The following is a 27588-nucleotide window of genomic DNA, read 5'->3' as shown; positions in this document are numbered from 1 at the left end:
ATTGATCTTTCAAATGACATATCAAAATTATTTTACTGTTTACCTGTCTGGTCACAGGCTTGCAGTACATCTTTACATTTTACAAACTGTTAAAACTTTGGAGAAGAAACCCAACGTTGTTCACCATTGTTCAATATTACAAAAACATGATTTACTGAGTTGGCGAAACATGGTCAAATTCTCAAATCTCTGTCTCATGTCCAAAATTCTTCATGGCTTACTATCCCCTCCTCTCCACCAGTTTGTAAACAAACAACAGTCAGAGGAGACTGCATCAATCCCTTTGGAAATAGTGTTTTTGGTCAACCTATAATTCATTTTAGACACAGTTAAAGAAATGGCTCATTGGGAATCAGTGCTGTCAACACTAAACTTCCACTTACTGATCCCCGCGACCATCTTGTCTTGTATGTGTGTATATGTTCATACATTTGTCTGATTTTGGATCGTGATCTGAGGCACCTGAATGGCGAGTAAGGAAGGGGGAAGCTCAGTGAGGTTCAGCAGGGCAAGACCATGTAAAAATTAAAAAAACAAATAAAAGAATCTTAAAATGAACCCTAAATGGACAAGCAACCAGTGGAGCGATGCTAAAATCGGCGTGATGTGGTCTCTCTTATGTCCTCCAACCAGAAGACAGGCAGCTGCATTTTGAACACATTGGAGACATGAGAGAGACGACTGGCTGAAAAAAAAAGAGAGTTACAGTAATCCAGCTGGGACGTAATGAACACGTGGATTACCGTTTCAAAATGGGCAGCTGTTAAGAATGGTCTTAGCTTTGAAAGTAGGCGAAGATTTAAAAAGCTCGACCTTACCACTGAGCTTATCTGCTGATCCAGTTTAAAATGACTGTCCAATTTAAAACCCAAGTTCGAAGCAATTGGTTTTAAAAAGGCAGTCAAAGGACCCAAATCAACTGGGGACGGCCCACTAAAATCATTCGGTCCAATAACTACAACTTTAGTTTGGTTTTCTTTAAAACTCAAGACAATTCAGATTTGAATGTCTTTTTCAATGGTGAATAGGGCCAAGAACTGGCAGCCCACGTCATCAAAACAAAGCATTTAGACAGTGGAAGAGAGTCAAGCACAAATACATAAAAACATATAAAAGTTTTTTTTTTTCTTATTGTTTTCAAAATTTGAACAATTTGAACACAAAAACGTTTGAACAGTTTAAGCATCAACTATCAAAAATATGTCAGCCCCCCCACCCCACCCCACCCTTCAACTTAAGACAGCCATACAAGTAAAATAATTAAAAAATAATTATACTAATAATAAAGATAAAAACTAAGTAACCAAAAAAAATAAAAATAAAAAGGTATACAGGCAGTAAATACATACAAGGATGTGAACTTTTTTTTTTCCACATGTGTTACAATTCACTGACCAGTTAGTTTATGAACAAGGCATTAAAGAAGATTGCTTAATGTTTTGTCCCTGTAAAAGTAGACCCTTTAAGTTAAGCAGGCAGATGGTTTAAATAAAAGTACATTTAAAAAAAATCATAGAAAAAACAGAAATGTAAGAATATAATGGTAAAAAAACACAAGAGTATTAAATTAGAAGCATAGTCACTGTTTGAAAGACTCTTGTTTTTTTGGGTGATTAGGACAAGAACTAAGAAGAATAAATGTTGGGTGCTCCAAGCAGAAGATGCTTGAATGAATGAATGAATGAATGAATGAATGAATGAATGAATGAATGAATGAATGAATATATAAATAAATTAGTATTGCTCCAAAAAAATATACACACCAACATGAATAACCCAAGTGTTTTTTTAAGTGTTCCAACAACAACTCTCCAAGTGCATCAATGATATTGATGCACTTGCATCTTGCTGATATTACCATCCATCCATCCATCGATCCATCCATCCATCCATCCATATTATTAACCCGCTACATTCTGGACAGGGCCAATCTGTCCCAGGGCGCTGACCTTACTAACACTTTGATTCTTTTTTGCAGTTCCTTATAATCAGCAACTGAGATACAGTTGGCAAACATAAAAAAGTTAAGTAATGAAAAACCTTTTAGGTGATTTAGTTCAGGAGTTTCTGTTCTGTCATGCCAAAGATAATTGAGTTATGTGTTTCTTCCAGTAGAATGTAAAAAAGTACCTCTGTCAAAGAATACATTCAAAAATCAAGAGTGTCTAGTAGACAAAGCATCACATACAGTCTGCACATATATTTATGGAATGCATACCCTTTGTTTAATTTAGCTTTAAGAAAATAAAAGTCAAATTTACGTTTTCGTAAAAAATGAATAACTTCTTTTTACCCGGGGAAACATGTTCTTAATGGAGTAAGCCCCTCAGGTAAATCATTATCTGTAAATATTGTAATGTTTGTTGTAGTACTGCTGTTGCACCAAGAGAGGGAGACATTTTTCTGAGTAAATCATGAAAAAAGAGAACCACTACAGCAGACTGATGTACTTTAAAAGTGTTTGTGTATATATATATATATATTTATATATATATAAACTCTAGTAGTTATTTAATATGAAAAAAAAACAAACCAAATTAATTGCCAAGATGAAGTCACAATTCCAGAGACAATCAATTGCAAGGGATCGGACACGGTCAGCACGTGTCCAGAACTTGCTGGTAGAAGAAGAAGGAGTGGGCTTCATCAGAGTGGAAAAACCACAGCAGGATTTTGGGGCCAAATGAGCCTCACTTCTCTGCGGGTGAGAGTACAGCTGGAGAGATAATCCCATCCAACAGGCGTCATCAGTGTCGCCTCACAACACGGCTCCAGTTGCTCAGAAGGTCTGGTGTTTGCGTGCACATGCGTGTGTTTGCCAGCACTCAGTTCAATAATCGGCCTGGTTGGGGACGGTGAGTTGCACTGGCTTAAGCTGACCTGGAATTTTCTCAATAAAGATTTAATCTCCAAGAAGCAGTACAAGGCCAGGGGACTTTCTGTCTTGTTGATTTTCTATCAGTTCACCTGTGCAATCACTGTCAGCCAATCCTTCACATCAAAGCCGTTCCACATGCAGTTTCGTTGCCTCCAGTTAGACAGAATTGATCTTATTTACTTATTTGATTTGTTTTGATGTGAAGTTTTACTTCTTAAATGGTACAGGTGATGCTTTAAATTGAATGATTTCAAATATTGACTAATTTTATTAATAAAGTTGCAGCCCATAGTGGCACCTGTAGTAAAGTTTGTTTTTTAATAAAAACTCTTACAAAATAAAATGTCACCCCATACATTGCAGTTTTTCTTTGCTGTGTTGTTGACTCCATTAAACTGTTGTGTGTTTTCCTGTAGTTGGCATGACGAGAAACAGAGATGATTGTGTTGGTCATGGCATGACCTCATTCAGTCTTTACAGGACTTGCTAGACAATCTGTTGGAGTTGTTCTTCTTACTCTTGTCCTTTAAAGGTCTCAATTTAGCTACAAAGCAGAGAATAACACATTTGTGAAAAACACAAGGTCAGGACTTGACATGTAAATACAGAGACAGTTTGCGTGTTATAGTTCACAGACTTTTGACTGATGAATTTCTTGTCTTTAAATTAAAATCTGTCAGTAATAAAGTTCCTGGAATTCGTTTGATTAGTACTTCCTGTTTTATTTTGTAAATTCTTTTCCTGTTTGTGTTGTCCTTTTCTTAATCCCCGTCTTCTCGTTAGATACTCATAGTTGCTTGCACTTCAGTCCAAAAAATATGGTACCGGTACTTGGATTTTCCACACTCCAGCTACATCTGAGATCTTGGGAAACCTTCACACTTAATAGTTTGTTTCCTTCATGTGGCTGGTGTGAAAGCTCACCTGACCTGTTGCCAAACAAGTGAATTTTTATTTCTCGAGTGATGTTTGGTGCAATTACATGTGAAGGTATCAGAAAAAAAAAAAAGATGTGTAAATTTTTTCTCCATTCCCTGCCCATGTGAATCAAGTTTGAAAGTCTTCCAAGCAAGTCTAGGAAAATGGAACAAAAATGAACAATATTTTTAGCTAACAGAAACTCTAAAAAACATGGAAAATGCAATGTTTTGTTGTGAAACCCAAAGTTTTTTGTAAAAGTGTTTTATTGAAATTTAATCTTCAATTTTGAAGAGAAACTTGGCCTGAGCTGCGGGTTGAAAAACAAGCCCAAGGCATGTTTTCTGTTCTGTCAAACAGGGAATGGTCATTTACATCAAACACACCTTCTTTCCACACACCCCTTCTTTCTGCAGGCAAAAAGGCTTGCTTTCTCGGTTGACATCAGTCATTTCTAGAATGCATCTGTACGGTGGTCGAAAGTTAAATGCCAATTTAAACGTTTGAGTTACAAAACATCTTTAGCTCCAATTTGTGCACGTTTCTTTACAGCAAAAATGTTGCACCACCTTTAATTCTGCTAAAACGTCATGAGTACCAACTGTAGCCAGACAAGGATTAGTTTTGTTTTTCTAGAAATCCTACAAGCCCTTCTTTTTAGAAACCATGATTAATGTTCCCCTAATGACATTACGACACACACAAAACAACTCCCTGGTTTAAAAAAATTGGTTTGTTGACCTTTTATAACGTCGATATTAAAGTTTTCTCTTGTCAAGATTGCTCATTGAGAACAATGCAACGTTGCTGCTTTCTGTAGTTAAACTTTGTGCTTAAACTGCCGCTGACATTTTCGGTTCTTCTCTTTTCTTAAGACCTGAACCTGGATCTTCAGTGGGTCTCAATGTGAGACCATGAAGTCTCACTTACAAGTTACAGAAATGCATTACTGAGTCCAATGCAATGCATGCCATTGCAGCTTAATCCAAGCTTTCCTCTGTCCTGGGCTTTTTCTTTGTGGTGATGGAGGGCTGCACTGAGCACGACTTTTGCAGATACAGAGCTACACTGGCACTGGTGGGCAGATTATTATCTCAGAGGGAATCACTTGTCTGTCTCAAGCCTCTCTTTTTATTGTGTTGCAACAAGGGCAGGGCAGAAGCTGATTATTGTTGGATGACTTTAGCTTTGATTACACGCTGAGAAAACCACACCAGCATGTCTGTAAGTTTCAGTAATAACTCCAAATGATTACACCTTCGGTTCTTAAAAGTACATATTTGAAAAAGTAGCTGAAGCATGAAAACACAAACTTTGGATTAACTTTTATTTACCTTTTGCTTTACTACACTAAAATTGCTTGGGTTCAATGAGTTAAAGGATTAAACTTCAAATAGTTAATGTTGAAGGGGATTGAAAACAGGATTTTGATCTCTTGAATGACAGGTTGCTAAATTTCAAAAGTTTAAAATTAAAATAGGCTTTTAAAGAAGGCGTCTAACAAAACTCAAAAATAATGAGTAAAAAAAAAGAAGAGAAAAGGTGAAAAACTCAGATCCTACAGTGCGAGAAGCTATTCAGAAGCCTTGCATAAACATTTCTTCTACGATGCCATGTTCACACCGGGCATGTGATTGCTCGTTTATCCCACAGTGTTCACACTGGACAAGCAGGGAGGGGCTTCTTCTTTTTTTTTTTTTCTAGTGTTTACTATCTCGTGAATCCTGCTCCAGGCTTTTTCTTACACAGCTCTATTCCGATATATGAAAGACTTGGTGTCATAGAATTCCGTCCGGGAACAAACTGCAATGATTAACTTCTCCTTCATGAACGATTTTCAAACTTTTGGCACTTCTGTCAATTAATGGGCATGCCAGCCAAACCTTGCTGACAAATTCAAGTCCCCGATTGGTTCAATTGGCTTATACTCGCATTTACATAGACTTTTCTATTGGAAGTGGTTGCTTAAACACACGTTAGCAAGGGCTGTGTAAAGGTAGCTAAAGATTCTCTGAGAGGAGCCCAAATCCAGGCCTCGAAGATGGGCCTCCTGCTAGTTTTTCAGAAATCCTGCCTTATCTGCAGTTGATTATCTGAATCAGGTGTGTTTAGCCACTTAGGAGCTTCATTGGTAGGAAGGCTGGAAAACATGTAGGACACCGGCCCTCGAGGGCTGGATTTGGGCACCCCTGCTCTAAAAGATAAAAAAAAAAACACTGGTCAACCCCCTAAAATAGAAACAGTGGAGTATACAAACACAAACCGTAAGAAGAAAAAGCTCAATCCAGATTCAAAACATCAGTTTATTCTTATCTACAATAGATCAGTAGTTTATTCAAAACCCAAACATGCAAATAATTGTTTTTTCATGGCTTCTCTCTGTTATGAATCCCAGTAATTACTAAATTGCATTTCCACTTGTGTTTTAATAGCAATGGACATGTGTGGACACTCCCTGTGTCAATTGCATGTTTAAACACAGATGACTCCACAGCCACATAGGCATCAAAAGAGCAGCAATGAAGAAGCAGTTTTTATAAATGAATGCGGACATGAGATGTTTGTAAGTCAGTGAAAAGGAAGCACGTGATACTGGGCATCCATCTGCAGTGTGGGAAAGCTTCACCTGCTTTACCAAATGAAGTTGTTGTGACGGTTATAGTTTCTTTGCTTTTGTGCTCTAGTTGTCTTTTGTTTCTGTTTGAGTTCAGTTTCCTGTTTTACTTTGAAAGGTTTCCTGTTGCGTTGTTATTTCGAGTTTTACTTTTGGTCCCCATTTGCCCTCATTGTTTCCACCTGTGTATCGTCTGTTCTGAATGTATTTAAGTCCTGTCCTTCCCTTCCGCCTGGGCTGCTCCATAGGTTAATGTTCCTGTTTCCAGTGTGTCTAATATTTCGAGTTTCGAGTCTGCCTGCCTGCCTGCCTGCCTGCTGCAGTGGTTAAGTTTTGGACTTTTTTTTGATATCTTGTTATTAAAGCTGCTATTTCACTAAAACCTTTTGCCTCCTCCTCCTCTCTGCGCCTGGGTGCTTACCTCAATCCGCTGTTTGTAACAGTTGTAGCTTACAATTCTGGTTACATACCCAAGTTTGAAAGATTTGACAAGGACACGGATACAGATGAATGGATGGATGATTGCCTGATTTTGGTTACATGAGCCATTAAATTTTGAGTGTAGAAAAATTATGTCATGTAATGCTTAAAATCAATAAAAAATATGTTGTTCACCTGTCACCATATCCCTTCAGGGAATCAGCTTGCCCTTATTTTATCTGGGCTGGGGACCAGCACAGGGAGACCTGGGTCTCGGGAAGTTTAGGCAATAGCATGAAGGGTCTTGCCCAGGGACCCACATTGGAAGAAGCTCATCGTAGAACATTATTGATCCCGTAAAGGGAAATAGACTTTTTTATAGCCTTATTAAAAACTACAGCTAAATAGTAAATAACACTAAAAACAAGTTTAAAAAAATGGTGCAACTAACCATTCTATCGTGTCCTTACTACGTCATTACTAACAGTGGAAGTCATTTCAATTAAAAATCTCACTGATGGAGATTTGTTAAAAAATTTTTATCAAACTATGTTAAAGTTAATCTGAATTATAGTTTTTTTTTCTTGGTCCTTATTTTCTTAGTTTTGTTTTGGTTATGTGCCCCCGTGCTGTTTTTTTCTGAATCCATTGACTTTGCACACCTTAACCCTTGTGCTATCTTAGATGACCCCACCCTTACATTGACGTGTTCGCCCTACCATGACAAAGGTGGATAAAGGTGGAAAGATTTCATGTAATCCATGGACACCAGTGAGGTTCACAAATCATTGAAGAAAAAAGTTTTACGCACTGTTTAGTGGGTCTAGATGACCCAACTCCCAACGTTAAAGTGCCTAGGATAGCACAAGGGTTACACTGAGGACTCTGCCCTAACCTGGTTTATGCTTTACTGCCTCCTTTTCATATAAAGAGTAGGAAAAGTTATCCAGGAAGCTTTTCCAAAGTTAACTTTAAACTCTGCAGAACACCTGAGTTGAAGATGCCTACACATTCTGCTGCAAAAAGCATTTCTGCTTTATTCATTCAGGGGGGGTTGGAGGGTGGTTGAGATGTGTTAAGTAAGCATTTAAGTGAAAATCTATTGAGCAACTCATCCAACGGCCCAGCCTCTTCCCTGCCAGAGTTCAGCTGCTGTGTTGAAACCTTATTTCTCTGTGTGAGCACGTCTGACTCAATCTCAGTTTCCTACACACACACACACACACACTTGCAAGTTCCCTACTGTGTGAGGGAGTGAGTGCGTGCGCTTTATCTGAACGTATATGTGTGTGTGTTGTTACTCTAAACAAAAATCCAGCTTCCTCACTTCTCTGTCCTCACTCTGGTAGCTGCAGCCCGTGCCGTTCAGCACAGTTCTCTTCTGTCCCTTTGTCTCCATGACAACTGGCTGTCATAAAGACAACGCTCTCAGCACACACCTGAGATCAGGAAGAAGGAAACACTTGGTGCCGCCCACGCCCGACTCGCGAAGGAATTCAGGTAGGCAGACACCCATATACACGCTCGTGTTCAGTGTTAAGGGGCAAACACTCCATGTCTGCAGCAGTACAGCTGCATGATCAAACAAGTACAATATTTTCAGTAAAGAAGGAGAATTAAGAGGGTGTGGGAAAGAAAAAGCGCAGCATGTGAAGGACAGTGAGAAACATTACTTTGGTCAGAATCCATGTTGGTTCAACGGGGTAAAGAATGTTTCTGATTTCTCGACTTCTTCCCTCTGACAGAATAACAAAACTCTTCTGAGAGTGTGTTATCACTGACAGCTACCATCATCATTACGCACGTCAAATAGCAAAGGCAGTATAGCACAAGACTGCATGTCACCATGACCTCAGAGGTGTGCGCGCATTTGTGACCCAGCAGAGATCCGGTCTGAGCCTGATCAGCAGTAATAGGCAGGTGGTGGATGGGAGCGGTCATGTGGTGTGAGGTTTTGGGTGAGCTGTTAAGGAATCTTCTTTAGAAGAATGCTGCTCTGACTTCCATGATGCAGATCTCAAACTGGGTGTTTGAGCACACACACACACGCACATAGGGACACACACACACCCCCAAACAGGTTGAACAGGGGCACAGGAGGATAGCATTTCCCATCCGGAATGATGGGAGGGAGGGTGTGCTGAGAGTGCGGGCAGTTTGATTCTGGTTTGGTTGGTTTTAGGAAAAGGCTGTACCTTTCACACACCGACAAGGTGATATAGAAACGAAACACTAACGTGAGGAACAACAGAGAGGGTTTTTTTGGTCTTTCAATACAAAGAGAGGGAAGAGACAACAGGAAGTTGGACCTGGGGAACTCTGGCAGCAAGCGTCTTCATCGTACAATCTCATTTTGAGTACTGCATCAGAGAGGATAGCTCCGCGGGTCGGCTGGAATGATATTCCGATTGTGTGTGTGCTCAGAACTTTTTTTCTCTTTTGTTCCTCCTTCCTCATCTTTCTCCCCCCTTCTCGGCTCTTTGGAATGTGGGGCTTATGTCAGTGAGAGTCAGGTACAGACTCACTAATTGCCACTGCCCTTCCTCCCTCCATCCCTCCCTCCTTCTTTCTCCCGCTGTAGCGCTCTCCTTCAACTCTGTCACCTCCTGCTCTCTCCTCCACTTTGAGACCTTGTGCTCTCCCCCTTTCTCCTGTCTCCTGCTGTTACGTCTACAAGTGTTGTCGTGACTGGAACAGAGGAGAGGACAAACAGAGAGGATCTGAGTCAGAAACTGAAAAAAACCCCAAAAGGAGAAGAGAAACTCTGACTTGTCCTGTCTTACTGTGACTGGTGGTTTGTGTGTCTGGTCAAAGTTTCTGAGACCTTCTCTTGTTGTGCTTTTGGGGAACCTGTCACTGAAGGCACCTTGACAGACGACAAGAGGTCGCTGAGAACCTGACAGACTCTATAGAAGAGCTGAGGAAGATGAGTGAGTGACAAGTACGATTTGCTGCTTGAGAGTGGAGAAAGAAGAACCGAAAGTGACACTTCAACTTGGCATCCCATCATCCTGCAGGTTAGTTGTAAACTTGTCTCTTGTTTCACGTGTCTCTTCAGTCTAGTTGTTGTTGTGCTCTGGGTGTCTGACAGTTTTGCTGTGAGGGCAGTTGTGAGGGACTTAGTGTGTTTTCTCACCTGGAGGTTTAATGGCGTGCACACGCAGATAGACACAGTGGGTATCTGGAAGGACATTTTTTCAGCTGGTCCAGTGATCACACTGACCCAGCTGACTGCTGTAACCTTCACTGCAAGGTTACTGGATGAGGACTTGATGTTTATTTGAGTGTGTGTGTGTCTGTCCATTTGATGTCTTCTCTGCTCATTGTGTGTGTGCGCTTTAAAAAAAAACTGGTCGAGCAGGGCGCCAGTCAGCCTTGAGTGTCCTGTTGTTGTACAAACACGATTTAGTTTGTGTGTGTGTGCATACACATAGTGTGTGCAGAAGTACTTGTGTCTCGTAATGGCTCGTTCTAATTTGCTAAATTGACATTCAGAATCTGAAAGTTCTAAAACTATCGTCACACTGTTGTGTTTTTTTTCCAAAGTAGTTTTCTTTTGTTGATAACATTTAGCAAATATCATTTTAAATTAACAACATGACCAGAATCAGGATTAAAATCAATTCTCATTTAATATTAGTGGGCTGAAGTGCATTTTTCCAGAATGTTGTGCTGACGCTTACTTTCACTATTCTTGTATTCTTGTCATTCAAAAATGAAAGGAATGAAATGAGGAATTTTCAAATGTACTTAAAGGAGCTAAACATATTGTTGTACAAAAAGAAGCTTTGATGTAGATCACCAACACTGATGCTAGAAGGCTTTTTGCTATATTTTTATTATGTTTATTACGTATACCTGTGCTTTCGTGTAGTTACAAAGACACGCAAAAAGGGCCCACATTTAAATCTCAGAATGTCTAAACAAGACTATCAGGTCTGACTAAATAGTTACAAAAAACTGTTTAAAAACCGTTTTCATTAAGTCGAATACCTGTTGTCGTATTTTCGTCCCCACTTAGTGACATTTAGTCACAGCTTTTCAGACATTTGTCTTTTTGCACTGATCATCAGATTAGACTTAGTAAAAATGTGTCTAAAGCCGGTTTCCTGTCCTCTGACTTCATGGAAACAAGATGATTTAACACAATGAATACTTCAGCAAGGGAGGTGTCTGGAAAGGTGTGTGTTGAATCACAGGTTTATCCTGATATGCTGTTTTTTTCTTTAAATTTGCTTTATAAAAAAACAAAACAAGAATAGAGAAATAAAAAAAGATATAGATGTTAGTAAAACACCATAAAACCTATTTAATAGTGTAGTTTTAGAAAGTAGATGATCATTGTACATTTGATGCGAAGACTTGACTTGTGTAATACAAGTTTCAGGTAGTCAGAATGAAAATATGTTGCAGACCTGCAAATCTCAAGAGTAAGAGTAAGGAAGAAAAAAACAGCTTAAGCTGCATGAATCAAGCATACAGACACCCGCAACGACTACAGGATCGTGTCACATGACTGTCACGTGAACAAGTCACGCTGATGGTGAGGAAGCACAGATTCAGTCTGCCGTATGACAAAGTTAAAGTCCCTAATTCAGCAGAAACGTAAAGCCGCTGTGTGCAGACACACATGCAGCTCGGGGAGAGAAGGGAGCCTGTTTGCACTATTGTGCTGTTTATACAACACCTGTAACAAGATCTGATCTCCCCTCTTGCCCATTCTTTCATTTTGTCACAAACACACATACCTGGAGAGCACAATGATCACATTCTTCCCATCTCTTAACCCCCCCCACCCCCCCCCCCCCCCCCCCACCTTCCTCTTTGGCTCCCCTCTGACGAAGCCACAGCGCAGCAGTGCAGGAAAGCAGAACCATCAAAATTAGAATAACGTGTTCAGGTAAAGAGATGGGTGAAGAATCATTTAAGAGAATATTTGTCGACAATTACACACTTCAAATTTGGTTGGCGTGGACTTGAATATGGAAAATGTGGTTGAATGGGCACACTTTTTAGGGATTTTAAGGAAAGAAAAAAAAGAAATCAGTGTAACTGAGTCGGGGGTTGTACCTGCTGTCCCACCTCAGCTGGAAGGATTGCCCCAACCCCTTTGTGTGTCATCAAAAAAGTGTGTTTTTTTCTGCATCCAGAAGAAAAACACACTTAATTTGACAGTTTTTATTTTACAATGTGTCAATCATAATGTTACAAACAAGACAATTGCTTCGTTTTCATCTAAAAATCTCCATCATATGGCTTGATTCAAGAGAAAAGTTACTGTTGGCATTGAAACTCTACCACAAAAAAGAAGCTGTTGTTAAGGTAGCCACAACAAACATGTAAGTGTGGTTTTGACTTCATTTAATACCTGGCTTAAATACTTTGCTGTCAGATTGAGGCATTGTCTGTGCGTGTATTGCAGGATTGCTATTTTTAGTGTTTGTTCTCAGGTTCTGTGGTTCCGTCTGCACTAACACAGGAGTGAATTACTCAGACTTCATGTGTGTTTGTACAGTACCATAGTTTCTGCTAATGCAATTTGTACTTCTGAAATGTACTAAAAGGACTGCCTATTTACTGCTGCACCTGTTATCGTTTGCATTTGTAATCTGACACATCTCGTGTGCTTGGTGCCCCTTTTTGATGCACAAGTAGACTCCAGGATATAATGGGGAACTCTATGGTTTCCTAAAGATTTTGTTTTCTGATGCAACTCCTTTTTCTAAAATAGGCAACAATTATTGAAGATGTGTTTAGTAGCATTTAAGAAATGTTTTCTCTGTCTTGTATTATAGACCCACTCCAAGGAAAATTGTGTTTTTGGTATTCTCGTAACATTTTTCTGAGAAACTTAAGCTTGAAATTGCTTTTCTGATTTATTTTTATTCCTTATTCCAATCATGGTGAATCAGGATCCGACTAAAAAAATGCAGTTTAAAAAAGCTTTTGTGACACACTACGGCAAGCCACAAGCTCTGTGCTCCACTTCATTCTGATGCATTTGCTTGTAGACAAACAGATCCATGTGCGTCTTTATTTTCCTTGTCTGAAGCATCTGGCTCAAAACGGAATGGCTGGATTTATCTAATATTGTTCACCATTTTTGTTTTTTGTTGCATCAGTAATGTTAGGTTAGGGATGTTAAGGGCTGTAAGCAGGAGAGCGTGTAAACAGATGTATGATTGGAAGTGAGGGAAGGCTTACTCTGCGCCAACAGTTCCCAACCACAGCTCTAATGAACAAATGCCGCTCTGCTGGAACTATGTCCTAGAAAACAACTCAGTTTTTTTTTTTGGCTAAAAACAGCATAATAATAATAACAAATACCACTCTGAAGGCATTTACAATAGATCAAAAGATGATTGGAGTGGAACTTAAGAAAAAACGGTCAATACCATCAGAGCTAATGTGCAATCATGAGCATTCACACAAAATAGATATTAAAAATGTCAAAAAAGTTTTTATCATTACTTGCTTTACTATTTCCCATCAAACTGGACTCTGCAACTTCACCACATAATGTCTGTACCTCTAACGCATTGCTCTATTAATTAACCAATTTTGACGCAGATGCATAACCCTAGACTGATTTCACAACACCCAAAGTCTTTCATTGAGACGGACTGTTGTGCAACTGTCTCCCGTATGAAAACTTTGGAGGACTGTTGAGAGTATAAACAGATGATATCCAATCACAAGGAAGGAGAATTCAACCCTCCTCCTGCCGTGTTTTTCTTCCTTCGTCCCGTGCCTTTCTGCTGTTCAACCTTTCACCCCAGGGTAACCCCCTGTACCCCTCTCTTCCAGTGCAGTAACACCCCCCCACCCACATCCTCTCCTATTATGCTGCTCCCTCTTTGTCTTCCTTGTCCTTCAAACTCTTTGTACACTAATGCTCTTATTATGCTTCATTTCACCGCTAGTTTCATAATCCACCTCTTTTAGGTTCCATTCTGGGTAAATGAGACGACTCATAAATTCATGAAAACACTCCTGTATTGTTTCTCCTGAGGTGATCCTCCCTCTATATTTCCTTCGTATGCAAATGTTTGTACAAAGCAAAGGCACTTTCTCTCTAACCTTTGTTACGATTTTTTTCAAGGATTTTGACTTTCTGAAGGAAATTTGTTAAAACTTTGACAGCTTTTTTAACTTAATCATTTAAAAAGTTTTAATTTCACATGACAATACATAAATCTTTTTAAAATTAAACTTGTTTGCTATGTTTTTAAGTGCTCTGCTCTGTTTCATCCTTTGAGATACATTACTTCTCTTTAGGGAATTATTTATAATGGGCCAAGTGGCTCAACCATTGACTGTATATGAGAACAGGACTGAGTGACCCCCCTCCACCCCCATGTTCTAAGATGGATATACTCACTGGTTCCCAGAAGCCAAAATCCCAGACTTCGATTGAGAAATTAACAGCTATCATATTATATTTGTCAGAATCTTTCTCTGCTACCTTTCTTTAACTTGTTCTTGCTAATCCTATTTTTTTTCTCCCAACTTTTTCTTTATTGCAAGTTATTTAAGTTATAAATTGACCAATCAGACAGCTCAGTAAACATATGTGGTCCCCACGGGCTCCACGTAGAAGGTTGAAACGTTTGACAGGTTTTGTGTAGCCGGCTTTCAGTGGTCGGGATATGGACTTCCAAAAAGCTCACATCTGATTGCTGAGGGTTGTTGCCACAGAAACGTTGACTCAGACAGACTCAGACCAATCACTGCTTACTGACGTTGTCTGGCTCCAATATGGCTGTATCCATATCATGAAAAAATGGTGACTAAATTGACTTCATTTCATCAGAGCCAGACATAAGGACTTGATGATTATGCCATTTTTAGGCAAAAACAAAAAACCTGTGTCGTTTTCTCGAATATAGTTTCTGCAGAGCGGCAGGAGTTCATTAAAAATTCACCTCTAAGTAGTGGGAGGGACTGTTGGCGTGGAGTAAACCAGCCCCCACATCCCAACATCCATCTGTTCACACACTCTCCTGCTAGCTTCCAGCCCCAACCTCACATTACTAGTGCAACAAAAATGGAGAGCAGTATTGGAGCTATTCAGCCCCATAGTTTTGAGACAGATGCTAGCTCTGACGAGGAAAACGAAGACATTTTTGGATCTAGTCGTCTAACAAGTGGATGCATCAGATGGAGCTTCTGGTCTGCCGATTGTTGCTTCTACACCACAGCAACAAGCTTTTTCAAACGGCTTTTTTTTATCTGCTCCTGATTCACAATGATTTGAATAAAGAAATACTCATAAGTGCAATTTTAATCTTAATTTTCTTTAAAAATGTCCTCCAATGTGGGAAAAATGCCACAAGAACATGCCAAAAACGTGATTTTCATGGGAGGGAATTTTTAAAAGAGATGAAGAAGGATGTTAGATACCAACATCCTAACTGTAAGGTGGTGATGGCTGACCAAGCAGACCTTCTTGTGACAGCAGAGGAAGGCTGTCGCATTGATAAAAAAGAACATGTGAAACGTGAAAAACATCAAGCGGTGACAGAAGTGCTATGTAAGGCAAAACTCAACATACTTTCATAGCCTCCCTACGTTGTGCCAGGATGGAATGTTCCACTAAACTGATACTAAACCGATACTAGAATACTGTTGCCGCATGCAGACACACTCCAGACAATCAGGCTCATCCTTCCTCTGAATTGTCGCTCACACTTCTTCCTTCTCTGTTACGTTTAAATATTTCCTGCTTTGTCTGTGAGCAGTATCACTGTGCAAGTGGATCACACACAGCTGTGGGTTCTCAGGATGATTTCTTTTTGGCCTGTTGTTCCAGTGCCCGTTTCTGTGTGGTTTGCGTGACACTATTTGGTTTAGCTATTGTGTCTCTGCTAAGGGGCGTTAGCCGGAGTTGACCGGCCCTGAATTCCATCAGCTTTTTATTCTGCTCTTATCTGCCTTTATACTTCCCCCTTCTCACTTTACTGAGTGAATGTGTGTGTGTGTGTGTGTGTGCTTCTAGGTGTGTTGAGAAAGTTTTGTCTTTTCATGAAATGTAAATATCTATTTTACCTAAAAAGATTCAAAATTGTCTCCATTCAAGTCGCATACTTTTTTTCAATGCTGGTCATCCTTGATGTGGTGTTACCTGAACACACAAGCCACACATAAAACAAATATCAACATGTATATTTTTTGCTTTGAACTAGACTTTATTGGTATGCTTTCCTATTCTCTATGTATTTTTGTCTTTTATGAAGTTGTGTTGAGTTTATTCTTTTTTAAACACTTTTGAACACCAACGCTACAAAGGTTTAGCTTCCCTCCATCATTTTGGCTGCTGCTAAGCTGCTAATTACAACATGCATTGTGTATTTTTCATGTTTTACTTTGTCTTTTACCAGATTTCCGTCTTTCCCAGGATTTTGTACTTTGTTTCTTTATATTGAGTTTACAGTCTAATTCTGTTTTCTCCTTGTTGGGATTCTGTTTGGTGTTACTAGAATTAAATAGGATTTCCTGCTTTGGAAGGGTCTCTTTTTTTTACTCTATGAGAATTTTTACTCCAGAAATCAAAATTAGGAAACATTGGTTGAACAAATTTGACGTAATTACTTTGATCTTCCCAGCACTTACTTTTTAATGTAAAAAATAAAGGCTTGCTCTAATTTTTTGGATTTACTGTCCCACACTGATCAAATTTTAATTTATTTTCAAAGCCTTCCAAGTGGTCTGTTAATTATGATTATGCTGTTTGGGCAAAATCAAAAGGATATGGTTTCTAAAGAGAAGCAGTACTTCATTCGAAATTCGCCTTAGTTGTGGCGAGGACTGTTGGCGTGAAGTAAGCCCACCCACACTTCCCATCAGCCCTAAGTTTAAACTTTCTTAAGATATCTTACAGCTCCTCACCTATAAGCTCTTTCCAACAACAATTTTTTGTCTTTCACAACAATTTGAATAAAATCGAAAAATAATTTTAATCATTATTATCTAAATCGTCCAGCATGATAAAAAAAAATACCACAAGAACATGCTAAAAACACGAAAACACAATTTTATATCGGATTGAGTCTTTAACATTTTGGTTTCATTTTGGTCATGTTTTAATGTAATCTTGTGTCATATAATTTGGTGTCCCACTCCTTATTTCACATTAATTTTGGACTGTAAATAGGGTTTCACACTCTTATGGAAAATAACCTGTTTTTGCCTGAACCATCAGCAAAAATTTTGTGTAAGCACAGTTTTTCACGTTGCACTGATGCACACTTGTAAAACCTGAAAAACATACACATCTAGTTAATAATCTGTTATTCAGCTGCTTAAACCATTATTTATACCATTGTTACTGGATCAGCTCATTACACCTCATCTCATTAGTGCTGTATAAAATTGCAACTGCCTGGCAGTAAATCTATCTCTTTTAACCAATCCCCACTCAAATCACAGATCATTTAAAATGGTGTTTCGTAAAAGTAAAAGTAGAGGAAGTCAATGAAATGTAGAGTATAATTAGAACTTTAAAGCAAAAAGTTAAAGTTATTTTACTGTGATTTATAAATCTGTAGTGTGCATTGAATTACTGGTTTAGCTAATACATTTCTATAGCGGATGCACATCATGTGTATTATGATGCAATATTTATAATAAATATTATATCTCATTCCATACTTGTTATGTAATTGTATGCAGTTAGAGGGAATCTGACTGGATAGCATTTGAAAAACAGCCACATAAAACAATAAAAGCTAAAAACCTTGAAAACAGGAATGGGTTTGATTCCTTCTTCCTCTCTATCACATGACAGGGTTAACTGTGACTGCTGAGGAAAGGACAATCATCCATGCTGACGTTACAGTGGTTACTGGTTATTGGCCAGATAATGAGCAGTTCCAGTGTGGTCAACAGGCCCTATGACTCTCTTGTGCTCCTGTTTTGCAGCTTCTTCATATCTTTGCCTTTCAGTTGTTCATTCTCTCGTCTCCTTGACCTTGGCTGAAGGTGCAGCACATTAAAACTAACCGCAGCTCGTTGGCTGCTTACCGACATGCCACCTGACTGCGCAGAACCAGCTGATCAAGCTCCGGGCAAAAGGGGAAACTTCTGTCATCACAATGGAAAACAAAGTGTTGGGCCTTTTCGTCACGTCCGATTTCTCTATCTGTTTGTCATTTTTGTGCTGAGTCATTCAGTAGGTCGCAAAACTAAGACTGCAGCGTCGGTCGATAGTATTTCGAGAATGCGAGGTGACGTTTGGCTGAGGGGAAGGTGAGCAGAACTTTTGCAGTTGCACACATTGAAACCCTTCCGATCAACTTTATTGGTTTTGACGTAAAAGATGTGACGTTTAGCATCTGGTTTCAGTCAACGAGCGTTCGCACAAGCCCAGCAGAAAACCGTTGCCACAAAAGCCGTCAGATAAACCCTTCTCATTGGAAGTGCTGCTGATAAAGACGAGTTCTTCTTTCAGCCGGAGGTGTTTTCATGAGAAACATGAACTTTAACCCCCCGTGGCCCTCTATCACGTGTCATGCAGGGTTGAAACACATCTCAGGATGTCTCTGAAATGTTTATGTTTCCAGTAACAGGATAGGAGAGTTTGAGGTTTACATACAATACATCCCCCCAACTGACATGGTTTTAGTTAGTATTTCTGACATCTGTGTTGACACACGGATCTATGTTCCTCTTAAACTAAGACAAAGCATTCAAACCCATCAAACGTCAATATTAAAATAGATTTGTCCAAAACTATGCAGGAGTGCGTGGTCTCTTTAACCGTTGAGCCTTTATTGTTGTTCACCTAAGACCTGTAGACCCAGTTCCTCCATGTTTATCTCTGTGAACGTTGAGTAGATGCTATCTGGCCTGGGTTGTGTGATGCACACGTAGCACGACTCGGATTTTTTGGCATTTTGCAATGTGTGACCATCAGAAACTTAATTTTGTGATTTGCTTTAGTCCAAATAAAGATTTATGGTGACTTGCAAGTTTATTAAAGTTACTTGTACTTGATGTTCATCTTTCATTAATGTTAAAAGATTCTACAAATGTTCAACTATTACTTAGAATTCTCAGAGTTGTTTTTTTTTTGTGCTTATTTTAGTTTTGGAAAATAAGTGCTCTTAGCCTTTAAAACAAAAAAGGTGAAAATATTCCAATTTAATTTGACTTTGACCAAAATATTTTAACAGAATCAGCTTTTCATTAAGATCATTGGTTAGACAAAGCACCAGATGCACCAGCATCAGATTTTATTATCTTTTCCAACTCTTTTTTCCTTAACTTAGCTAAATATATATATACTATCAAAGGAATGATTTTAGATAATAAAGCAGATTCCTTTATTTAAAGTTTGTCCATTTTCCTCAAAAGAGAAATTATGTGAAGTCAGCCTCTCGCAATAGAACACCAACACCCAACATGTCGTGATGCAGATCTTACTTATTTGAAAACCTTGTCAAAGTGCATAATAACTGACAATCAATCTTTATTTCTGACCAATCTTTTGGTCAGTTTTTAAGATATCTATTTTAATTTTTTGTGCTTAATGAAATATGTTCTTGTATTCATTCAAACAGCATCTAAAAAGATTTATGTTTTAAACGTTTACTCATTTTTTCTAATAATGTATTTTATATTTTCGTGTTAGAATGAAGTCTGCATAAGAGGTTTTCTTGAACGTCTTACTCCTTATAACAAAACATTATAAATTGTTCAAGGGGTAAATATGGATTATCTTAAACAAACATGCACTTCCACAGATGATAATGACCACACTATACTTTTCTTGAGGACATTTTTTTGAAACGCTGTCAGAGATCCTAGTTGGATCTTTAAAGGGCTTGTTTCTCCATTTCTCTATTTCAAAAACACATTATTTTGGAGTCACAATGACTTTTCTTGTTTGGGGTCTTCTTCTTTGACACTACTGTGCCAAACTTTCTGTTGTTTACAATGATTAAAGTAGCTCTACTAACACACGCATACAAATGAGAGAAGGATAGATGCCTGGCTTTTCCCATGAGTCCACTCTTTTTACAGCTGACCCTAAAGAAACATTTGAATTGACCTATGACCTAAATGAAGTGGTCGTGCGTCCGTCTTTAACAAAGTTGTTGATTAATCTGTCACTTGTTCAACACAAAGACATCCCCTGACTTCAGTGTGAGCTAAAGCAGGCCTGGTAGTTTGTCAGGGTTGCTTAAGGTTACGTACGACCCCCTCGTTGTCCTTTCTCTTCTTCTCCATCCTCTGTGTTTCTGTTAGATATAACTGGAATGTGACAGGTTTAGTCACGTTTGCATTGTCCTTATCTTTGATGAGTTTAGCAGCTTGTTGTTGCTAAAGGGACTCTCAATTGTTACCTCATATAACAAACCAGCTGACTCTGTACTCCGTGACCCTCTGTGCCATGTTGGTTTCCCATCATCCCCCTTTTTGACAATTCATTTGAGCAGGAAACATGTCTTTGAACTTAAAAAACCTTAAACACGTTATTATCACTTTACGTTGTTTTATTCTTCAACAGTGCCCTTTTGAATAATTACTTCATTTCCCGATTTTATTTTTGATTCCTTAGACTATTTATTTCTTTATTGACGATTTGATTCAAAGACTGACTCTAATAGAAATCCTTTTTTTGTTGTATTTAAAATAATCTTGTAGCATTTTCTTGATGATGGCAGACATAAAGAAACACAGTTTTGTATTTCTGAGTATTTCTTTATTCAAACTGCTGTGAATCTGAACCAGATCAAAAAAAGAAAGTAGATGCTAAATTATGCTATGTTCACATACCCCAAAGTACCACCACGCGGCGACCTAAATACAAGTTTTTTGGCAAATTTGGCAGGTGGCCGTGCGGAGGATTTGTAGTCGAGAGATGACAGTCTCATTTTTACATTGCCAGGAAGGTTTTAAGAAAAAGTTAACGTTTTGATCTATCGTAAAAGTGTTTCCAGTAGTCTATTAACTATGATTGTGCCCTTTTAAGCTGTCGTTTCCTTGGACATAGTTTCTGTAAAGCAGCAGTGGTTAACTAAAAGTACCCCTTTTGAGTCGTGGGCAGGACTGTTGGTGCGGAGTGAGCTGACTTACTTCCCATCATCAATCTGTTTACAAGCTCTTCACCAGCTTACAGCCCCTCACAAGCACAAACGTTTGAAAGTGGTCTTTTATTTATGATAATGCTGTTTTTATTCAAAACGCAAAAACCTGTGTTTTTTTTCTAGGACATAGTTTCTGCAGAGTGGCAGTCGTTAATCAGAAATTTATCTCTGAGTTGTGGGCGGCACTGAGTATTTACGTGACCAGATCTAACAGTTTAGAACTGAGATGAAAAAGCCAAGCTTTTATTGCAACCATCCAAGACAAATGCCCAACTTTCTTTCCTTATTGTAGTCAATCATTCCAGTTTGTCCCACCCACTGCCCTTGTATTCTTCCCCTTTGGTCGGAATCTTTATCAAGAGAGCAAGAGTGAGATTAAAAGAAGGAGAAAATACAGAGGTTGGGTGGAGTGGAGGGTTACCTGTACTGAGTGGCTCCACCCCTCCTCTCCAATGGCCACTGAGAATGATTAACATCAAAGCACCTTTGCTCACCTCAGAGCATGTCTCAATGCTGAAGCACCAAAAAGAGGGAATGGACAGAGGAAGCAACTTTTTAGAAAAAGTGTGACGAGACGCCAAGATCACACTGACAACAACCCCTCTGCTGCCTCATCACTGTCTGCACTAGGATACAGGTAAACAAGTTCCAATCTTTAACAGGCATTCAGACGGTTTTTTTTCTGTTGTTAGTTTGAAATCTATCTAACCCCTGACCCCCTTTAACTTTAGGATTCGTGTCTTCCTCACCATCCCATAGTAGAATTTCCCGTCTTGCTTTGTGTAAGTCTACCAGACTTGCCTGTTTGGCAACCTCAGGTCTGATCGGAAAAGAGCAACAAAAGCACGCCACGCCGATCAGAAACTAGAGTGGAGATCAAGGAGTCTTTTCAAAGAAACCAGTGGAACCAGTGGAGTGGCCTGACACTGTACAGTGTGTGTTTAGAGTGGTGGATTAAAATGACAGAATACACATAGAAACTGCTATTATTGTTCATAGACATCCTGACTCTTTGTCAAATAATATATGGACTTTAGCCCTGGTAAGGCGTGTTGTTTGTTCAGTGTGTTTGTGTCAAAGATTCATTCACTGAATGTTCTGATTCACTTCTTCAAGGACAAGTGGAAAGCAGAGAGAGACTCTGACGTGAGCTGTTTTTTTGGATCATGTCGCGTTTGTCAACAGGGTGGGCCCAAGTTTGTGCAAGGGTTAGCTGCTTTTGTAACCCGCTAAAGTTGGTGGGATGTGAAGTATGCCTGTAAAAAAGATGGCAGCAGGCAGTATCATTTGATTCATAACAATTCTAGAATCTTTTTAAGTTCATGCTCCGAAACGCTAAATTAACTTAGAGCCAAAAGGGTATTCATTTATTAAGGAAACATTTGTCTTTAGTTAAATCAGTTTTGTGAATATTGTAAATTTCCCAAGACTTATTTAACATTTTTCTTGGTAAATTCATTCAATGAAATGCAGTAAAAACATTTCAGTCAGACAACTTATGCAGTAGAAAAAGCTTTATTTTCCAGATTTTTTTTGGCATAAGGCTCCGTTCAGATACGATAAAACAAGACCTCCATTGAAAACTTATATATAAAAGTATAAAACTAACTCCTTATGGAGCTCACAGGTAGAAGCCGGGGAGGAGGGTGGGGCGACAAACGCAGCACTAGGGCAAATGGATGACTGAAGGCGTAGAGCACACACCTGGTTCTTGAAGTAGGTCACGGAACAGGTGAGTTAATTGGCTGAAGTGTCCATGTAGAGGTGTAAACAGGTAATCGCACTGCTGAGCTGCCTGCCTGAAACTCTCCCAAGGTCGTTCATTTTAATATAATGTTGTACATCAAATAAAAATCTGGTTCTGGCCGTCACCGTCTTCAGTCAGGTCCTCTTGAGAAAAATGCTAATTTACAGTTAGGTTAATGTCTTTCACACCTATTTGCAGGTGAATGATTTCATCAACGTTGTTGTTTTTATTTTAATTGAAGGCTGAAATTGTGCTTAAATGGGGGTGTGCTGTCAAAAAATAAGATTTTACTCGGGCCTGTTTACTCATTTTTGCAGAGGTTGGGGTTTGGGGAAATATTTTTAAGTCAGGATTGATGAAAACTGTGGAGCTGAAAAGCTTTCTTTAAGTCCGTCCAGTGCAAACCAACAGGTCTCACGGCTGCTATGTATTTAGCCATTGATGTCCTTTTCTGTTTTCAACGTGTAGCCTGATAAGAAAACACATTTTGATAGAAGTACTGTTAAGAATTAATCATCAAAATTGAAAATACATTGATCACCATATATGAAAAGGTTCTATTTTTCTTGAATTGGCCTTCAGGAGCCCCCACATCCTTTATAAAGCCACTTTTCCCAAGGAGGCCACAGTGGCTTTTATCCCAACTGTGACACGGTCAACGTCAGGAATAATTGTTTGAAACAATGACTGCTAGGGCCTTGAGCATGCTAGCAGATTACCCCGAGGAATGTGTTTGCCCAAGGAAGCAAAGCCCCTAAAGCTAAAGCAGCTCTTCTGATTAGCGATGACTGTGTGACTGAATAAGAGCCTCCTCTGTTTAGAACTCCTGCTCGGAATAAGACCGATAAAATGCTCTGAGCTGCCGATCTGGACTCTTTGCAATATTGTTTCCAGTTTTTGCACTTTGGAGCCAGGCTGCTGTGGTTTTGAGTGACGTTGGAGATAAATGTGAAGGTCCTGGAGGAGGCAGGCTCAGGAGGGGGGTGCTTAGTTAAATGAAGTGGAATCATCTCTCTCTGGTGAAGTTAGTGTGGGCTGGAGGCAGTGACTTCCAAACTCTGTCTGACCTGGAATTCTTCTGGCTGGTTTCACTTTGAGGGGCTTTCTAGCGTCAAGGGAGTCCTACTCAGGTTCTCCTTCTTAGACCTTGTCTGCCTGTAAACACACTCTTTCCTTGAAACAATCTGCTTCAGTTTCTTCAGTGCTGCTTCTTTCTGAGACTGGGTGAGCCAGAGGAATGCTGGCGACAGGTGCATGAATGAGAAAAAAGAAAAATGAGAAGAATTAGGCAATAGAAAACAGAGAATTAAACACAAAGGATGTTATACTTCACAAAATGTCTAGCAATGATGCTTTAAGTGAAATAAAGGACATTTTTTGGGGGGGTTGTATTGAATCTGCTTTCGATTTGTTTTAGTTGAGGAGCTGAGAGTCAAAATCTGCAAAATGAGGATATCATGTGACCTCAGAGGTCAGCCAAAGCTCTCACTTCTCTCTTTCTCCTGTCAAGTTCAGAGTTACATAACAACTAGTTGGGACAATATATTCTCAGACAACACAAATTCCGCTGGGATTTATTAAAAATCCCATGAATCATCCACAGTTTAAAACAGCTATGTTGTCAATAAATTACGTATTTCGAGATACTGAAAATAATTCTTTATGTTGCTGAAATAGAGTGACATGGTGGAAACAGCTTCCAGGAAAATATAGTTAAGCCAGTTTGGATCGGGTGTTACTCCAGTTCAGAGCTGTAGGACCCACAGTCTTGTGACACGCTGCATCATTCACTTGTAGATGTCTCGTCACAATCAGTCATCAAGCCATTTAGGACGATTAGAGGTTTTGCTGTTTTGCTTACATTTTGTTCTGATTTTTTTAGAATCCCCCCCCATGCAGCAGATTCCATTATGGTTGTGTGTGTGTGTGTTTTTGTCAGACAATGACCTTACAAAGGGAACCATCTTATCTGAGATTTAATTCGAGACCCACAAGGTCATATCTTCTCCTCCTGCTCTATTTTCCCCTTGATTTCACTTCCGGTAGAGCGTCAACATAATTAGCCATCATATTAAAAGTTAAAAGAATTGCTACATTGTGATCACAGACCGATCAATCAACCTTGCTCCTAAACAGATCATCTTTAGTTGGTTTCAGCCGTATAAAACTGTTCTGTTCTGTGTCTGTCAACAAATCCTGAACAAAAACCAGATTCACCAATCATTCCTGTCTTTCTTTGTGCTTCCAGTTGGTTCAGCACAGATAAATACAAACAAGACCGCCCACACGTCAACCTGCATGTTATTTTACGTTGCTGCATTTAACACAATGACCGTGGTTTGTTTTGAATTACTTTATTCATTTAACAGTTGTCCAAAGGTCATTCTGCGTGATAATGTTCCTGTTTGTTAAAGATGGAAAATTACAGCTCGGTTAAGCAAACTCGAAAGATTTTATTGAAACAACAAGTGAGTCAGCAGCATGCATTGTTGCTTTTTGGGTTGAGTTTACCTTAAATTGAAAATGAGAGATGAGTTAGTTTGTCGGCTTGTGGGTTTAACAGTTAACTGCTGACCTGTTGGGCTGATGGTTGCGCTGTGCAGTCACCAGAACACCTCAGTCGGGAGACGTTCTGATTGGCTGCTAGCAATGACAGGATGTTAATCTTTACACTGACCTCCTTAGCTAAAATGAGAGTTCACAAATATAAATTTTTCAGACATTCTGACAATACAATCTAAAAACAATATCTGTTTTCAATATTTATCTAAAACGTTTAATCAGATCCTGAGATTCTGAGGTTCTCTTTGATAAAAAAAAAAAGGTTTTGAAAAAATCAATCCCTATGCATTTTAGATTACGCAAACATGACTTTCTACTTTCATACAAGCTGAATTAGAGCGGCTGTATGATCAGTGCAAAAGCAGGCACTTTAGAAATGATCTTAAGAAAAATGGTTTTAAAAATAATTCTAATTTTAAGAAAAAAATTCTAGTCATTGAGACATATTTTCTCAAACTAAGATTATTTTGTAATCAAAAAACTTTATTAATAAGATATTTTTTCTTGAAATACAGAAAATAAGACAACTTTTCTTTTTACTTTCTTAAGATTCAGTTTTTGCATCGATGGGCTTTCGTCTTTCTACGAAATTAAAGGATCTCTTTTTCCCCATTTTCTTTGGTTTGCAGTAACTTCAGATGACATGAGTGCTAATGTTGTGATATCAAAAACTGGTAGAACCAGATATCAATCTGTTATCCTCTGTCATTGTTTTATAATCACCCTAAAAATCTATTTTGACTACTATTTATTTTTACATCCAAACTATATCTTTTAGTCTAAACTTAAATGTTTGGATTATTTTTCTGGACATTATTAAATTAGGATAAACAAAACCAATTAATCATATTTTCTTTAATCTGAAACCTGCTGCTCTGTTTATCACTGATATTTATACTAAAACAAACCCTTTTAGAGTGTTTGCTCAGTCTGCACGGCGCGAGCTAGTTTCAATAGCAGCTGAAACTCACACTGAGTGTGCTGTTGACCTCACTGCGACTTTCACCTCCTTTCTTTTCCTCACTTTCTCCATTCTCACTCGACTTAGCTACAGTTTGAGGTGTTTTTCCACAGAAACTCCTCAAAAGTGAGGACCCCCCTGCCTTTGTCTCTTCTTTTTCTTTTTTTTCTTTTAAACCTGCCGGTCTCTTGACTGCCCAGGAAGGTGTGTGTTGTTTGTACAAGTAAGGTGCTCTGGGAACACACTTGTTATGTACAACAAAAAAAAAGTACGCACACTTTATGACAATACAAGCACATTTAAAGACACAGAGAGTCTTGTGCTGACATGACAGACAGTAAATCCCTCTAGTGGTTACTCCCTGTCAGAATTTCCTATGGTCCTCTTATACTGTGACACAAACGTCAGGAAGTTTGAACATTTCCTGCCCCTTTTTGCCCAATTCTGCATCTCTAAGCAGAAAACCCTCGAAGGCTTGTAAAACCAGATTTCCCATCATAAAACTCTCAGTCCAGGAACGTTACTGAAGGTGGACAATCGGTTAAGATGCCAGAAATTGAAAAATCTCTCTTATTATATTTGGTCTACAATGAAGACATTGAAGTTGATGCTTGAAAAAGCAGGGGAATGAAAACCTCACAATAATTTGTATTTGTCTGTTATGTTCCCTTTTCACTTGAAGTAAAATAATTTTTAAATTCACACAATGGTTAAAGTTGATTTTCTGTTTAATGTCCAAACTACTCTACCCAATTACACAAAAAAAACACATCTTAAATAATTAATAATAATTCCCCCCTCTAATTTTGTGAAATAAACTATCACTAAAATAAAAACTAAAGCGAGCCACACAAAACACTTGATGAGATGTCTTCCAATTTTGTTTATTACCCAAAGATCAATACTTCCTTAAAAACAAAGCTGGAATCCATGCACTCTACCCAGTATTACCTTTTTTTTTTTTTTTTTGCTCCACCCTCACCGCCTCTCAGGGCTGTGGCTTTAATCTCGTTGTGTGTGTGTGCACAAGTGTGTGTGCGTGTGAGTAAAGGAGGCTGGACTCTGCTCAGTGCCCTGCTGTACCTGTCTCTCATGGAGGTGGACTAACACTCCCAGAGCAGGCGGCCAGGCAGCACAGCGCTGTGAATCCACAGGGGTAGCTATCCTCTCTGATCACTCTCTGCTTCTCTTTTCCTCCTCCTCCTTCACCGCCTCAGCTATGATAAAGCTTTGTCAAGATTTCTGATTTGTTCTGGTCTTAACTTCCTCTTTTACACCACTGCCTTTTGCTCGAAAAACATTGTTGCTGGGAAAAACAAGTACTTTGACCTGAGAAGTTCTGTGACTTTATGTTTTCAGTTGAATCTTTCCTTTGTTGAAGGATAAGTTGAACTGGGC

The 27588-nt window shown here is 38.9% G+C and overlaps 1 protein-coding gene across 19 annotated transcripts in view; it reads left to right on the top strand.

The window, feature by feature from the left end:
* Positions 1-8060: 8060 nt before the first annotated feature.
* LOC144981209 (RNA-binding protein 47-like) overlaps positions 8061-27588 on the top strand; it is a 31182-nt gene continuing 11654 nt past the window's right edge. For 6 of the 19 annotated variants that reach the window (XM_078953186.1, XM_078953162.1, XM_078953156.1 and 3 more), the window contains exon 1: positions 9566-9847. The gene's annotated coding sequence lies outside the window, so the exon portion shown is untranslated. Of the gene's footprint in view, positions 8331-9144; positions 9241-9565; positions 9848-21386; positions 21558-21656; positions 21703-27214; positions 27347-27588 lie in introns of those variants that run through there. The other 13 variants (XM_078953164.1, XM_078953157.1, XM_078953141.1 and 10 more) reach the window with 8 other exon arrangements.

Source organism: Oryzias latipes, chromosome 1, assembly GCF_053564925.1.
Source record: "Oryzias latipes strain Hd-rR chromosome 1, Olatipes_Hd-rR_3.1".
In the NCBI taxonomy this organism is placed as follows: domain Eukaryota; kingdom Metazoa; phylum Chordata; class Actinopteri; order Beloniformes; family Adrianichthyidae; genus Oryzias; species Oryzias latipes.
The sequence above is the reverse complement of the archived record's forward strand: the minus strand, read 5'-3'. Positions and strand labels throughout refer to the sequence as shown.